Here is a 15,962-nt window from a genome sequence, read left to right as displayed (position 1 = left end):
GTTTGAGTGGGAATAGCAAATAGGGTCTGATAGTCCTCATGCTGCCATAAAGCTGGCACAGTTGGAAAACAGCAGCTACCCTGTGACTTTGAAGAACAGGTGGAAACCGTGACATAATTATTGAGCCAATAGTATTCACAAGCAGCAGACGCCCAGCCAGAGCTATTGCTCATAAATATCCATAGCCAGCGTGCTGAGGGGTATGAATAAGCATCAGTCAATTGGCTAGTAGCAGGCACTGCTGAAGTGCCATTATAATCGATGTAAATGGCATGCTATTAAAAAAAAAAAAAAAAAGTTAACCAACCTGGCATAGTAAAATCTAAGGACTGCTAATTGTTATTTATTAGAATAGCTATCCTGCAGTTCAGAGCTGCTGTTCAGTTCATCTTGCAAACTTGAATCACTTTTGTTTCCGGAAGATGCAGGTGACTCCTCAGGGCTTAGTTTGGGTTTGTTCAGTGCGGAGGTATCTCTGTCACTTGACTCCTGCACAATATAAAAAAAATATTAAATTATAGTAGTGTTTAAACTTCTGAAGGCATTACTGTGTTTTTTGGATGATTTAAGTGCATTAAACCTATACGAAATGTAACCTGCCATTTTTATGTGGGTATGTTTTCTGTGTGTACATAGGAAAATGATACATCATATCATTAAGTCTAAGTTCAAATAACTCCCCCTCCAAAAAAAAAATCATCTGCTTATCTTGAGACTTATAATCTAGTTTAGTTAGAACTGAAAATAAAAAGTTGTTTAAGGAAGGAGAGCTTCACTAGGAAGGACTTACCACTTGTTTATTACCTGTTGCCATTGGGCACATATAGTGTTTTTGTGATCTGAGACTTTATTTGCATTCCCTCATACTCTTTTTAAGCCTGGCCTACTAGATGTTTTGCAGTTTCTTGAATTCAGAGATTGGTCTTTAGAACAGAGCACTTGTGGTTTGTTTCCATGGCTTCTTCAGCAAGTCCAAATAGGCTTAAACTCCTGTTGATAATTTTATAGGGAAGTAATTGCTACACATGAAGTCTTCCCAAAACATCTAAGTGGCATATACAAGAGCAAGCCAAATTTAAGACAAAATCAGTGTGAAGCAAGTGGAACTGGCCCCATAGGCCGTTTGCTTCTGGAATCCACTTTTTTCTTTCCTTTCATTGTCTTCCCCACTGTGGGTAGCTCCATTCATACGTGGACAGCTGCATTCAATTCTTGCTGCTCACTTCATGCCACTTACCCACCCCTCATAATCCAGACCAGAGGTTAATGTATTCAAGCTCAGTGAGGAAAAATGTAGAGGCATATAGGTAAACAGAGTCCCACATAGTTGTAAAACTCTATAAAAATCTCCAGTCTCCATGTTTTGGGGTGTGTGCTGGGATTTTGGATATTTAGCTTTCTTGCTAACGAGCTTGTTTCAGGAGTGATATATAAAACAAACATGACAAGAAAGTCGATGTTCCTGCTTGTACAGAAGACTTAATAGAAAGCAAGCAAACGTGAGCTTTACAGGCAGATTTGAAGGAGGAAAATGTGATAGCTTGGGAAATGTGTTCTAATGATAACTGAAGGGCCTTAGATGCAGCTATTTTGTAATTCATTATGCTAATGACTTCAAAGTGACCTGTGCTCCACTGTGCTGCAAATAGATTTCTTTGTATTGGTACACACAGGCTTGTGCTTTCTGGTCCATAGCCTTATTCATTAATCCTTACTGACATCTATTATTGAATTTGCCTTCTCTAAACAGTTGGTTTCCATCTCCGTTATTAAATCTTCATCCTAACAAATAGATAAAAATTATCTTTAAAACACAGCCTAGTGAAGACACAAGCTAGTGACTCAGACATTCTTTTCTCTAAAGACAGTACCCCTACTGTTTAAATATAATTTTTTTTTTTTTTGGTAGTTGATATTCACATGTGTGTTCAGATCTGACAACAGTTTTGTTCTCTTGGTGAGGGAATTTTTCCTGGAAGGTTACAAAAGCCCATTAATAGAACCGCACAATGCAGTGCTGAGGAGCGTGCATGCATGAACTACAAGTCTGCCGGCTTTTTGTGGAGCTCTGCAGGAGGCAGTATACTGAAATAAAGCCTTTCAGGGCCTTTTAATGTAGTCCTGACCTTCCACTCTATATTAAACAGATGACTGGAACCAGAAAGATAGGTCATTGTGATTGCAGTTAATATTTGTAAGGACCAAAGCAGCTCTCAGCCTTTGAGGTAGAAGGGAATCATCTTAAGTGTGAAAATGTATCATCACAAGAATGGAGAGGATCAAAGGAAGGCCAGCTGGTGCTCGGACATCTTTTCATAACCTTTATTACAATGCTAGAATACACTAACCTCAATGGGAAGTCCATTCAACTTGTGTATTTCAAATAGATAATCTGTATTCTGGTGAAACAAAGAAAGCTAAAAAAGCCCCTTCTAAAAAGGGGGTGGTCAACACAAATTTGCCTATGATTTAATCATATTGGTTTTCTAAAATCAGCGTAGCTTTTTCAATGCAAATATATGAAAGTATGACATGCTTATTTTGGAAGTGGCTGAAAATTTGTAAATTTAGGTACAGAGAGTTCTAGCTGATTTTACTGTGTTTTACTTCCACTTCAGAATAAAGGCCCTCCGCATTTTCACTTGCCATGCACAAAAAGTAAGGCACAGTATTTCAGGGAAAAATGTACAAAACAGCCATAAGCATTAAGTCATCCAGGAGGTATGTATATGTGGAGTCATGAAAAAGCCAAGGTTAAGGCTGACTAGCTTTGACAAACACCGACATTTAAGCTTGGGCTTCCAGGGCACATCATACCATTGCAAGTATATATGAAATTAGCAATATCAAAGCAGAAAATCAATGAAGATTGCTGTTTAGAAGTAGGCTGTTACAGTAAAGTCCTCTGTCCACAGGCTGAGGGCTGTGCTACCAGATCTGTGCTAAATGGACAGGGAAAAGCAGTGGGACTGTAGGTATAAACCAGAGGTGAGCACTTCTGCCATATTTTTTAGATGGGGAATGCCAGAGATCACTGGAACATCAAAGTTCAAACTCAAGTGTTAAATGGTTTAGTCATTACTTTCAGATTTGGATTTCAATCAATCACTTTCTGAATTTGTTCCATGGATCCAGAATGGGGAAAGTACCCTTTCTACTTGTTGAGCAGGGACTTACTTCCACCTAACTTTATTAAACGTTTTGTCTAAAGATTGGCACCTATATAAGAATTGCATTATTTATGAAGTTAGGCCTTGACAGGAAATTCAGCAGTCAGTCTCTTAATACTGCAAAACACCAAATGGACAAAAGAATATTGCCTTTTCCTACCCAGAAAGCGATGGCAACAGTCATCACATCAGCTGAGTAATGGCTGCAGCCTGTGAAACAGGTCTGAGGGGCGCTGGAGTTCTGACAGCTTCAGGAGATGCAACAACTTTGTTTCAATTCAAAAGTCATTAAAATCATTCCTAAATTCTAAAGCTCAGAAGAAAAGGTATTTAATTTCTTTTTCTGCAAGTAATTTGCATGTCAAATCTCTCTCCTTCTCTCACACACGCTCTCTCCCTCTCTCTCCTGTCGGTGATGTCTCTCTCAGCAGCTGTCTAGTCATGAATCACTCCTGTCATCTGAAGCATATTTTTAACACTTCTGGACGTGCTCTAAAAGCAAATGCTGTTAAGCAAACAATTTGCACTGTTTTTTCATACACTCTCTTCACTTCCCAAAACCTTTCATAATCATGATTTTAAAAGCGGGGTCACAGGGGAATCAGGTACCGGAAAATACAACCTTTTGTATTTGTGAGAGTATCATAATGTTACATCAAGTTCTCATGTAATGCAGATCATCTGTCTGACTTGCAGAAGACTTGAAGTTGCCTGAAGCTTGAGAATTTCACTTCATTAAGATTCATATGAATGCTGCCTTTGGTTTTACTCACTGTAGTCTGCACCCTCTCAAGCTCAAACTTCAATATGAGTTTAGGAATTGAGCATACAAAAAGAAAATCACCGTCAAAGCTCAGTTCAGCTGTTGTTATGGTAAAGTAGATTAGATTACGCCTTGTTTGCTTCAGAGCAGTTATTTTACAGCCTGAAATGGAGAACATAATCATGGAGCCTGATAAATTATTTGTTTTGTAATAGACTACCAGAAAAAGGACATTGACCAAAAAGGTTTTGATCTTAAAAGCTTTTCTGCTTTTCTCATCTTTGGCAGAAGGATGCCTCCTGGGACCTTGGGGACTCAAGGATCTTCACTAGGTTCCTGGAAGGCCTTTGGAATCATCCCATAACAAGTCGAATAGGAAGAAAAGTATACTTTGTTCTTCTCCCGCTGGCTAGTAAGTGACTCTTCTGGTAATTTGAATATTTGTCAGGAATACAAGTTGTTGAGTTCCGGATCCAAATGTTTACATTTTCACAGGGGGAAAAAAGGAATCCTGATTGTGGCCAGCTGGAAAGAACTTTCTCTTTCAAAATAAAATGTGGCTTTTAAATACCTAGGACCAAGTTAGTTTGATTTTTCCAAAGCCTAGAAGCGATAACCCTATAGGATGCTTTTGACTGAAATCCTAATGCAAGTGTTACACAAACAGTATTTATGAACCACATGCTTCCACTTTGTTTTGGCATCTGGAACTTCTGTTTTTCTTTCTTGTTGTCACATCCCTTTGTATTTTTTAAGTGCTTAGAAGAACCCTAGTGTGACAAAATACTAAATAATAATCAAAGTCTAGGACATAAAATGATACCGTGTAATGTATTTCTGGTAAGGAGTGCTGTCATTTGTGGACTGCGGTATGGATGAGCATTTTGAGCGCTCTGACTGTCCTGCATATATCATTTGTCTTTGTTAGTAACTTGGCTGTAGTGGAATGGTCAAAGAGTTATCACTTCTGAAAGTTTTGTTTTAAACAAGGAAGCTTTGTCAAACACCGTTAGTATCACCACTATTCAGCAGCTTAAGTATAAGACTTGTGCTATTTGCTGTTCTCAGTTCTTCCCTCTGAAAATGCGATCAGGTAAAACCTACCATCAAAAGGGGTTAGCCCTTGGTATTGCAAGAAAAGCCTGACATATTGTAAGTGCCTGGAAATCAGAAGGCAAAAGGCATTTAAAAATATTTGTCGCCGTTATTTGTATGTCACGTTCACGATGCTTGAGGATACACCCACATGATTTTTGAATGTGCGGTTTGTATCAAGCAATAGGTTCCTTCATCTCCCCCTTATTCCTCCGTGAATTTAGGCTAAGCAATTTATTTTCTCCTACGAACCCACTGGCCAAACGTCTCCCTGTTGCAGGGTCCCGCGCAGGTCGGACGCCGAGCCGCTGCGGTGTAAAGCCGTTTGTCCACCGGGTGGCGGTGAGAGCCCGGGTTACCACGGGACGGGCCCGGGGCCGGAACGGCTGGGCGGCGGCGGCGGCCCCGGCGGAGGCGGGGGCTCGGCCCGGAGAACCTTCTCACTGCGCGTCCCCGCTGCTCGGGCCGTGCCTCCGTCGGTAGCGAGCACCCTCCTTCCTGCACGGCAGGGCGCCGCGATGCCTGACCTGGTTTGCTAGCTCCGTCTGTAACACACTGTAAGGAAAGAATTCCTTACCCTAGGCATACCTTCCCAGCAGAGCCGGAGACAGCATTGCCAACAACAGCCGGAGTACATCTGTGCTTCAGTCCTGTGGATATTGTGATGCGCGACAGAAATACTATTAGTTTTATACTGTGCTTTATCACCGTGTGTTTTGTGAACGTGGGCTCCTACCTTATGCCTTAATACTTTACAATACTGTTCCTCTTGCTGCAGGTTGTTACACGAAGTAAGCCAGCTCCCTAGCACTGATGCAGTGGTCCCTTGGGAAATGCTCTGACCCCACGGCACAGCTCTGTGGCCTCTGGGGACCTCTTACCGCTTCCTGATACTGTTTTCTAAAGAAACCCTTAATTACTTCTTTCACTTAACCTGAAAGGATGCTCAGCGCACCAAGTAGTTCTAACACTATTTTGAACTTACTGGTAACCACCTTTTGCCATTCTTCGATGGTATGATGCCCACCTGCCAACTCACCTACTAACTTAGGAAGTCATTCCCTGCTAATTCTCCCTGCAGAACAAATGTCTTGGCTTCTACTTCTGGCAAGGATCTGAAAGTATTGCACAGCTGCATGTATTCAAACTGAAAGGGCAGGGATCAGAGAAACCAGTCAAAGCATAAACAGTGAGAAGTTGTCTGTGTTAAGAATAATTAAAGTATGAGTGCTTGGAAATTGCAAGATTGAAATTACTTAGCTGTACGCTCCCCAGAATGAGAGGAGAATAGGTCAAAAATCAAGAAAAAATAATCTGAAAGTGGTTCCTTTAAGAGTAAGCAAATATTCTCTCAGAAAAATGTACAAAAACTAAACTCTAAAAGTAAAGTGAAAAATATGGATTTTGGTCCTTACATGTCATTCCAAGGATGTCTTGATATGGAGTTGCAATGTTTGGCTTTGTGATTTTGGCTGTACAAGTTAGTAATAGATGCAGATCAAACACTACCATTGGTTTTAAACCTACTTACAGGTCTGGCAGCAATAAAGGTATCTATAAAGTGTTCTCAGTCAAATAGTATGACTTTGTCAGTACTTTAGCTTTACAACCCAACTACGTTTCATTGCTTTACCATTTGTGGTAAGGGCTGTTATCACTATAACTGGTATTGCCATGTTGTTACTACCTGTGCCACTGCCAGAAAACCAGCAGATTGCCTGAACTGAAACAGGATGTGCACCTCCCTCTTGCTTCAACAGGGATTTTACTGCTATAGCATTTTCAACTCTGTTCAGTAGTATTTTTCCAAGTGAATCTTAACTAAATGTGTTTATTTACATGTTAGTTACTCTTTGAAAGCATATTGCTTTGTGTTTCCTGAGTGCACAGCAGCTGATAACCGCAAGTACTATGCTTGTTTATCATATTTTAAGTACTCAGCTCTACCAGAACTGTCAATTATTTTACTAATAGGCAGCCTTGTAATAGAGATCTATTAAAATACTGTTCCCCAAAAACATTCTAAAACAACTTGAATCAATTATTTTGTAGAAAACAATTACTTTTCAAATATTTTTTATATTTTGGTACTAGTAGTGTCTTGGTAACTGGATTTTCTTTAAGTAATCTAAATGTTATGTACATTGGACAAGGATGTTAAGGATATTCAGGCTGTTTGTTAGATTTGTAAAAGCACTTAGGTGTCTCAAAAAGACACACTTCTGTACCTACCTATATACAGGTACCCATAGACATATGTAAAAATGTCTTTAAAAGTTGACTTTCAGTTTCCAGCAGAGCTGGACATTGGTGTTCTTTACAGTTTGTGTATACAATGTGTGTTGGGTTGGTTAGACTACTGAAGGAACATGTGAACCATATTTGCTATTCATTTGTAGTCAATATCATTATTTATGCTTGACATAAGTGTAATTTTTCCCAAATGAGAGGAAGAGTAAGCTTGATGAGAATGAGATGTCTATATACAAATGGAACTACTGTTGCACTGTGGTGTTCTGTGGGTGTGATGATATTGTTTTTTTAAAAAAAAAATCATGTCCCAAACTGACATAGTTGTAGCCTGAGCAAAAATTGCATTTTAAACAGGCTTAAACTTTCTCCGAAATTCCATGAGTTAATATGCTAATCCTTTAGAAAAATGTCTTGAGTAAGAAAGTAATTAAAAGCCTCTACAAATTAAAATCACAACTTTTCCCCAAAAGCAAGTGTTAGAGACTTAGACTTACTGAAACTCAGTATGATCTAGTTTAAGAAAAAATGTGTATACGGATTAAAAGTTATTCCCCTGCAGTGGGGAGAACGCAACCAGTCCCTGCTGCTGCTGGTTCTAGAATGTTCTACAATATCCACAGCTGCACAGTAGGACTAGATTGGCAGAACAGATAGGACAGCTCTTGAATGGCTGATATCCTCCTGTAGTAGAAGTGATAGGTACTTCCTTGTCTTTGCCGGATATTTCCTTATGCAGCGCTCCTTCTTGACTTCCTAGTAGTCGACATCTATGTACGATAATTGGAGATAGATGAAAACAAGAACAGACTACTGGGAAACGACAAAAATATCCATCTGCTCCTCTCTGTGTCCGGTGAGCTGTTGCTTTACGATCTTATGTCTATCTGCAAATTCTTTTTTTGGTTCAGAGCCAGTTGGATCGAGTTCAGCTGAGCAAAATGCAGTTAGGCAGTTGGGAAGGTATTAAAATACCCCACTTTGGACTTCTTTGTAGGGATTATAACCTGGAGATTGTCACTAAACTACTACTGTGAATTAGCTTGGCCAACCAGCTGTTTTTAACACTGTTGAAAAATTGTTCTTTTCTCTCAAGCCTCAGGCCTGATTTGCTTTTCTTTTGGAATTCAGCTTTGTCTATAATGGGAAATGGAGCAGGGAATTGTTAGTTCATCTTTGTCCAGTGCTTTGAAGATGTAAAGTATTTTTGGAAGCTGCTTGGTACAGTTGCCCATATTCTCCTCAGGCAAAGGAATCTAACATTTGCTCTCCACAGCCTGCCCTTAGCTGAGAATTCAAGGAGCTCTCGCTCCCCTCTGTTCCCACAAGGCAACTGGATGTGTTTACTGCCAGTTCTGATTGAAGACACTGATTCAAGAACCCGATTTATGGAGAGTCCTGAATGTGTCTGGTAGATTTCCTCAGCAGCTGTACTTTAACGCTCAGTGGGAACTCTATCTTTCTGGAATTGTTCCTTGCTTGTCATTTTTATTTTCTATTTTTCACTGCGTTTTCATTTTGACTAATTCTTCTTCAAATGTGCACCATGTTTAGAGAATTGATTGATTTAAAATTCCTAAGTCCTGGGTTTAGATTTCATAGCATCTAGGGTGCTTAATGCCTTCAGCTGCAGTTTCCTGAAGTAACATTCAAATATAGTGGGGACAATGCCGCATATTTTACAGAATACAAATAGTTTTTTTTAAGTTCTTAGATCTCTTGCTGTGAAGTACCAGTAATCCTGTGCTAGTCAACATCTGTGCTGTCTGGATGTAGCTGGTCTTGGTTTTCATTTTTTCAGCTAGCAGAGAGGGAATTATTCCTGTGGCAACCCGATCCTGCAGGGTTAATACTATTTCTTTGAAGTTACTACTGATGTTGCTTACTACATCTTTTTGTCATTGTTTTTCAAAGTATCTTCTCTTGCATGGATTGTCAGTTTAAAGGAATGCAAAATGGGTTACCAGGATAGCAAAAACTCTGCTGTTTTAAAGCTATGATAAAGCTCTAATCTTACAAAGGAGTGTGATACACAGTGCACATAAGCTGTGAACGAGGTTTTGCTTTTATGGTTCTTAATAACAGGCGAGACTTGCATGTGTAAAGCCCTTTCCATCCAGAATATAAAACTAATAATATTATACGTTAATAGCAATACATTTTTAAGTCAAGAGTACCCTTCTGATACTAGTGAATCAGTTACACAGTTTTACTTCATTCATTGAGTTACTCTATTTCGCATGGGAATGGTTCAAAGCTGCGCCAGGGGAGGTTTAGACCGGACTTTAGGAAGCATTTCTTTACCGAGAGGGTGGTCAAACACTGGAACAGGCTTCCTAGAGAGGTGGTCGATGCGCCAGGCCTGTCAGTGTTTAAGAGGCATTTGGACAATGCCCTTAAGAACATGCTTTAGCTTTTGCTCAGCCTTGAAGGGGTCAGGCAGTAGGACTAGATGATCGTTGTAGGTCCCTTCCCTCTGAAATATTCCATTCCATTCCATTGTTTTTCAGTGTACCATACTTAAAGATTTATAAAAAAAAAATTACTTACAGTGGAGAGCCGCTGCAGTCTAGGCACCTAATTCTAATAATCCATTACTTCCTAAAAAGAATAATCCATCCTTTCAGTAAAGGTAGCTGGCTCATTCATGACTTGCTTTGCAGACTCCCTCTATTTTTCACTTGTTAGTTATCTGGAGTGAGCAGATGTTTTGTGCATCCCCCTCTCTTTGTCTTTCGACATTTAGATATCTTTGTAAATAAGAAACGTATTTAGGAGCCATAGAAAAACACATATGAAAACTGCCATAGTCAATAACCGAAATCCCTACAGATTTAGGCTCCTCTCTCATTTGGCTATTTTGGAAAACTTTTCGCATTATGCTGCATCCCTTTCCTTTCATTTCAGCATCTCTTCTCATCATATATCTAAATATCGAACAACTTTTTAAAGTGCTGACCTAAATTATCAAAAGTGATGATTAATTTCCTATGCTTCAGATTTTAAGTGCTCAAATTAAGAGTGGATCTTGACTAGCTGGCTCCCTTCCCTTTGCTTTCTTGAAGCCTTTCAGTTTCCCTGCTAAAGACTGAGATACCCCCAAATCACTTGGTGCTTTTGGCAATTTCAGTCAGTGGATATTGAAGTGAAAGTGAAATCTTCTAAAATTCTATCACAAGTACAAATTGAATGAAAAAGCACAGACACAAAGATACAGAGCTTTGAATTTACATGTACATTAGAAAATGCCTGATTGCTTTTTCCTCTGGACAAGTTCTATTTGCAAACTGAAATACAGCAAGATCAATGCCATGTGCAAAAACTTAAATGGCAGCTTTTGAAAAATTGCCCCATTAACCTGATGAGTTTCTAATTACAGTAAGATGTAAAAGCTTTTTTTCCCCACGCTATGTAGGATTTTGTCCTAACAGTTTTTTTAAAGCTATCCTGCTGTTAAAATAATTTAACTGCAGTGTTTGAGTATAATTTGTCCTATATTTCTTTTGCTTTCTCTGAGGAGTTACATAACTTTTTCATTTCTAATGAGTTTTCCTAAATATAAAGTGTGATGTTATATTATGTACCTCCTTTGGCTCCAAACCAATTAATTTGAAGTGGTTCAAGGCCAAAGAGAAGTCTAGGATCGCATCCTAGCATTCCTGGTGAAAGGTTTGTTTATGCACTTTTTGTTTTAAATAAATAGTTCAGTGGTTAAGTCAATCTTCTGTTGAAATTGATCTTATCCTTTAAATTCATGTAATACTCTAAATTAATAGAGGATCGTTTGGATATCTGCATGACCTTGTGTTACTTAGATGCTGTTCAAAATCCATTTGTATAATAGCCAAAACATTATTGTGCTTTCCTAAATCATATCACTTTAGCCCTTTAAATGACTGTTTAAATCATAAGCAGGGTTAACCTGGAAAGAGATCAGTAAAAGATCAACCTCACTTTACCCCTAAAGCAGTGCTTCCTTGCATTTAAGTGTATCCCATCACTGCTGTCTCCCCAAATCCCTCTGCCAGAGCTCTGCCTCCTCATCGTCAGGACTGTCACCTTTCCGCCTCAACTTAGCAAAGTGGTGGGTCTGATAGCTGGGAATAGCAAGAGGCCCGGAGAACAACTCATCCGTCAGTACTGCCTATCCCTTTCTCCCCCAGACCCAGAGTACTCATCTCCCCTGCTGTATTTTGCTACTTTCTCTTCACTAAGAGATGAATCTGCAGGTCTACAGACCATGTGAGGAGGTACAGTACATAATCTGCCTTGCAGCACAATTTCTCCCTCCTGCTGCATCTGCAAGCTCAGGGTACTGACTCTCAGAGAAATCCTTCTGGCTTTTACTGCGCTGTATTTTTTGTGGGTATATCACTGATGTTTGCTTCACCATTTGAGAAATGCTGCTCTTGAGAATGAGTGCTTAGAACTTCCTCTGTGTGTTATTCCAATGTATGGACTATTTTCCTTCTGAAAAATCTTACTTAGATGTCTACATATGAATTCAGGGTGATTAACATTAGGAAGCCAGGCTTGAAGAAGTGTTTGATGTTTTAAAGAATTTCACAGCTTTCCAGTGACCATTTCTCAATTTTCCTCCTTTTCAGTGATTTTGGAAATAACAGATATGCATTCTTCAATATCAATACCTTTATTTCCATTTGGCAGTTCTACAGATCTGACAGTAACTGGCAGTAACTGAAAATCACAATTTTTTCATATTGCTGTTTTCTGTCATCAACAAGGTATCACTTTTGTTCATGCACAGGTTCACTATCCATTTATCCATTATCCATATCAGCACGAATGTAACAAGTCTAGAGTTGTTCACACATAAGTCTATCACATATACACATCAGAGAATAAAATCCTAAAAAGGAAGCTCAGTCTTAGCTTCATTGCTGTCCCAGTGTGGATTTACTGGGCAGAGATAAACCTTAGCACTATCTGGTGAGGTGAACTCTTGGTTATATCATGTGCTAGTAGCCATGCAGCTGGCTCTACTTGTCTGACTTTGCCATGCATTTCTTGCATCTCCTTTGGTACATCACTTAATCTGTGTTTCCCTGTTGCTAACTAAGAGTTTAATTTCTGAAGAAATTTCTGAAGATTATTGGCTTGTTAAAACGGACTAGTGGTTTGTGAGCATTTATATGAGAATGCTCTTCTTTCTTTGGTATTTGTAAGTAACCTCAGATACTGAAGGGATGGACCACTTGATGCTTTAGTGTAAATAAACTGCTGGGACACCTGAAAAACAACAATAGGTAGTGCTTCTTTACTTCAGCAGAGTTTGTCCCTTTTCATGAATGCTTATGTTGCACAAGCAATTGCTGCATTGCACTGCATCAGCACTGTTCCTAATCCTGATTTGGAAACATCAACTGTTAACTTGACAGAGCGTGACACATCATGGTATGTTGAAGTGTTTTCAGCTGCACTAACACAACAAATTGTAATGGCTCCAGAAAAGCCATTTCAGTTGATCGTGTCAATAAACTACAATCCACAAAGAAAAAGACATGTGGGCAACCTGAATAAAGCATCATCAAATCACAAATAATAGGTTAATGGTCACAATTTTTGTCCTCATTTTTAGAAAAAGTATTTTGCAGGGAAAAACCCTGTAGTTTCTAGAGCTTTTGCCTGTGATGAATCAGAAGGCCAGTCCTATGGCACTTACCCATTTACAGTATTTCCTTCATTTCCATATGTAGAGAGTGTGTGACTTTATTCTTCATACTTCTGCTACAAAATGAGGACTTGGCCTGTGGTCTTGGTTTGGGTCAAAACGCAGGCTGTCCCATGCAATTGGTCTTTCTCCAGCTTTTGTGAGACATAGACCTACTGCTATTTAAGGAAGACTTCTGTATCATTTCCTGGACCAAGTGCCAAGAGACACAAGCTTGGCATTGCTTCCTATTTTTTTTCTCCATTAGTTAGTTCATTAGGAAGAACTACATCTGCTTGACGGTAGTGCAAATTTTCTGCTTTCATAGTTAGGCTGATGGTACACACAGTGAATTCTAACCCCACTGAGACCATTAAGGTTTCAGAGTAAGTAAATCAGGGTACAATCTGACTTAATGAGACTAGCCGCTAGGTCATCAATTCTGTGCATTGGCTGCTTTTTCTGTTGCCTACATACCAGTCAAAACCCATGAGGAGCTATCGTGTTTCCTTAGAGATCACTAACATTAGATAAAGATTGCTGGCCATGACACTCAAGTGCCTCAGCAAGGATGTGCATTATTTGTTAAGCACCTGGAACTTGCCAAGTTACTCTGTAGAAGGTACAGAAGAGGACAGCCCTTTCCCAAAATTTACAACCCCCTGAATAACCATAGGAAGATAACCTACAGCAGGAGTGCTGGAGCAAAGAGGTGTGCTAGTTTTGAAGACACATTTCTTTTCAAATATTCTTTACATTAATATATACCTTTTGCATCCTTAAGGCAGCAGCTTCTGACTAGGAAGCATGCCAGTTTTCTTAGTAAGTTACCTCATTCTTTCTTCTAAAACCATCAGCAGCAAACTATAGTTGGTTATTTGATACCAGAAATTAAATCCTCTTAGCTGCTCATTTCACATACCTGGCAAATAAAGACACTTAGTCATAGATATTTGTGTGTGTATGTATATGCACATGCACACACACAAACACGTATCTTTTTTTCTGTTACATCATAGTGTATGGGGTGAAATGCACTTAAAATGAAAAACGGTAAGGCAAGTATTTGTAGTTGTACTAAACGGCAACAGTGCAGTATCTAGTTGCTTAACAAAAATGCTATGTAAGGATTTTTCTGTAAAACTAGAGAACTGGGTAAGACTATGCCTAGTTAGCTAAATTCATAGAAGGCAAATTACCATTAAAGAAATGCACAGAGCTGAAGAGAAGAATAACTTACACCGTAGACAGGCTATCCAAAATTCTCCTTTTCTCTACAAGGGACACTAAAACAGAGTACCTTGTGAATGTGCTTGAGTAACTGAAAAAAATGCCTCACCAGTCAACTGGGGAATTTACATCCATTCATCTTAATCTGATACTTTCTCAGGCACACACTTAATACAATTGCCTATTGCTTTTGACCATCTTCAGCCAACAGAAGGGCTCAAATATAACATCACATAAGCTGGAGACGAAAGGACCTAGTCAGTCAATTTGTTAAACCATTTGCTGTGTTATTTTGGCTCCCTATAGTATACTGTTAAATATACTTCTGATCATTACTTGGACTTTTGATGTCATTTGGATTCTGAATGACTTTGGCTTCACACACAAATGAATGGATTACACTCCTCCATCCGTGGGTTATTCTTCTGTTCTAGAACACTTGCTTGTAAGACAAGGGTATTGCCAAAATTAAATAATTAAAGTGCTTTTCATTTTTTGAGAAACCCCTTCATTTCCACTTACAGGTGCAATTTTCTATATAAAATGAGTAATGTATTTTTTCTACTTAACACATTCAAGTATGATTTATGAAATGATACTCAAGTAAGACAAGCTTATTTTACACTTTATTTTCTCAGGACAGAACACTGATGGGAGAAATAAATGAGATAGACAAGATGATCCATAGTCAGAGACATGACTTGCTTTATGCCACAGCCAGGAAGGGAATCTGGGCCTCCTGCATTACAGACCATTGACCTCGGAAAAAGAGAGATGGACTGCATTTTCGATTGGACAACTGGAACAAACCACATATGAAGTCAGTATGTACTGAGAGCTAATGACTGTATGCCAGCCATATCTGCCAGACACAGGGGTCAAGATGCTCTGAACATGTAAGGCTGCAAAAATAAGGCATCGAGAGGTATATAAATGCTGCTGCCCTTATAACGCTCAGAGGTAAATTCACTATTTGAGAGTCCTCCTCTATTTGGTATGATCTTCAACAACAACAACAAAATCAGAACTACTTGCTCAGTAATTGAGAGGCACAACAAGCAATTTCTACCTTGAAAATATTTTGTGTTGGTTTGGGAGTATTCTGTTCTACATTTGAAGTAAGCTATTCCGTTGAGAATGTTTTAAAAATAAATATTAGCCCACTGATCATTCTCATCTTCCAGTATGTTTATTTGGCTGCTGCAAAGGTAGTTACCCAGCCAGCAGTTTAACTACTTAAGTTGTACTTCCCAGAACTGTGCTGACGACACTAGCATTATCAATGATGTTTATGACAAAAAAACCAAAGCCAGTGAAGGAAAATCCATTGTTCTATGCCCTCTGAGAAAGAAAGGAGAAAAAAAAAAATCAATTATTTGCCAAAGAGAAAAAAGGAAAGGAGATGACAGGAACCAGAGTATCTTTCTTTAAGAGACCAACAAAAAAAAAAATCATATTATAATTTTAAACTGTGAGATTGAGATTTATTTTTATAGCAATAGGATGTTAAACAGTCTTGAGTACATTTTTTTTCATTAACTCTGCACCAGATCTGCTGAGATTCTCCGATGCGAAGTGAGCGAAACCATGACTCCAGTGAAGTCAACAGGACTCTCTCCAGTGACTGTAATTGAACTCAGGTTTCATTTGCACTCTTAACACCCATTGAAGAGCTTGCATGAGAGCCAAAAAAGGATGTAGATGGCTAATGTGATTTTCAGACAAAATAAAATTCTTAGATTAAAAACAATACTCACAAAAATAAGAGGGGTTTTTGACATTT

This window comes from Mycteria americana, chromosome 4, assembly GCF_035582795.1.
Source record: "Mycteria americana isolate JAX WOST 10 ecotype Jacksonville Zoo and Gardens chromosome 4, USCA_MyAme_1.0, whole genome shotgun sequence".
In the NCBI taxonomy this organism is placed as follows: Eukaryota; Metazoa; Chordata; class Aves; order Ciconiiformes; family Ciconiidae; genus Mycteria; species Mycteria americana.
Note: the sequence above shows the minus strand (reverse complement) of the source record.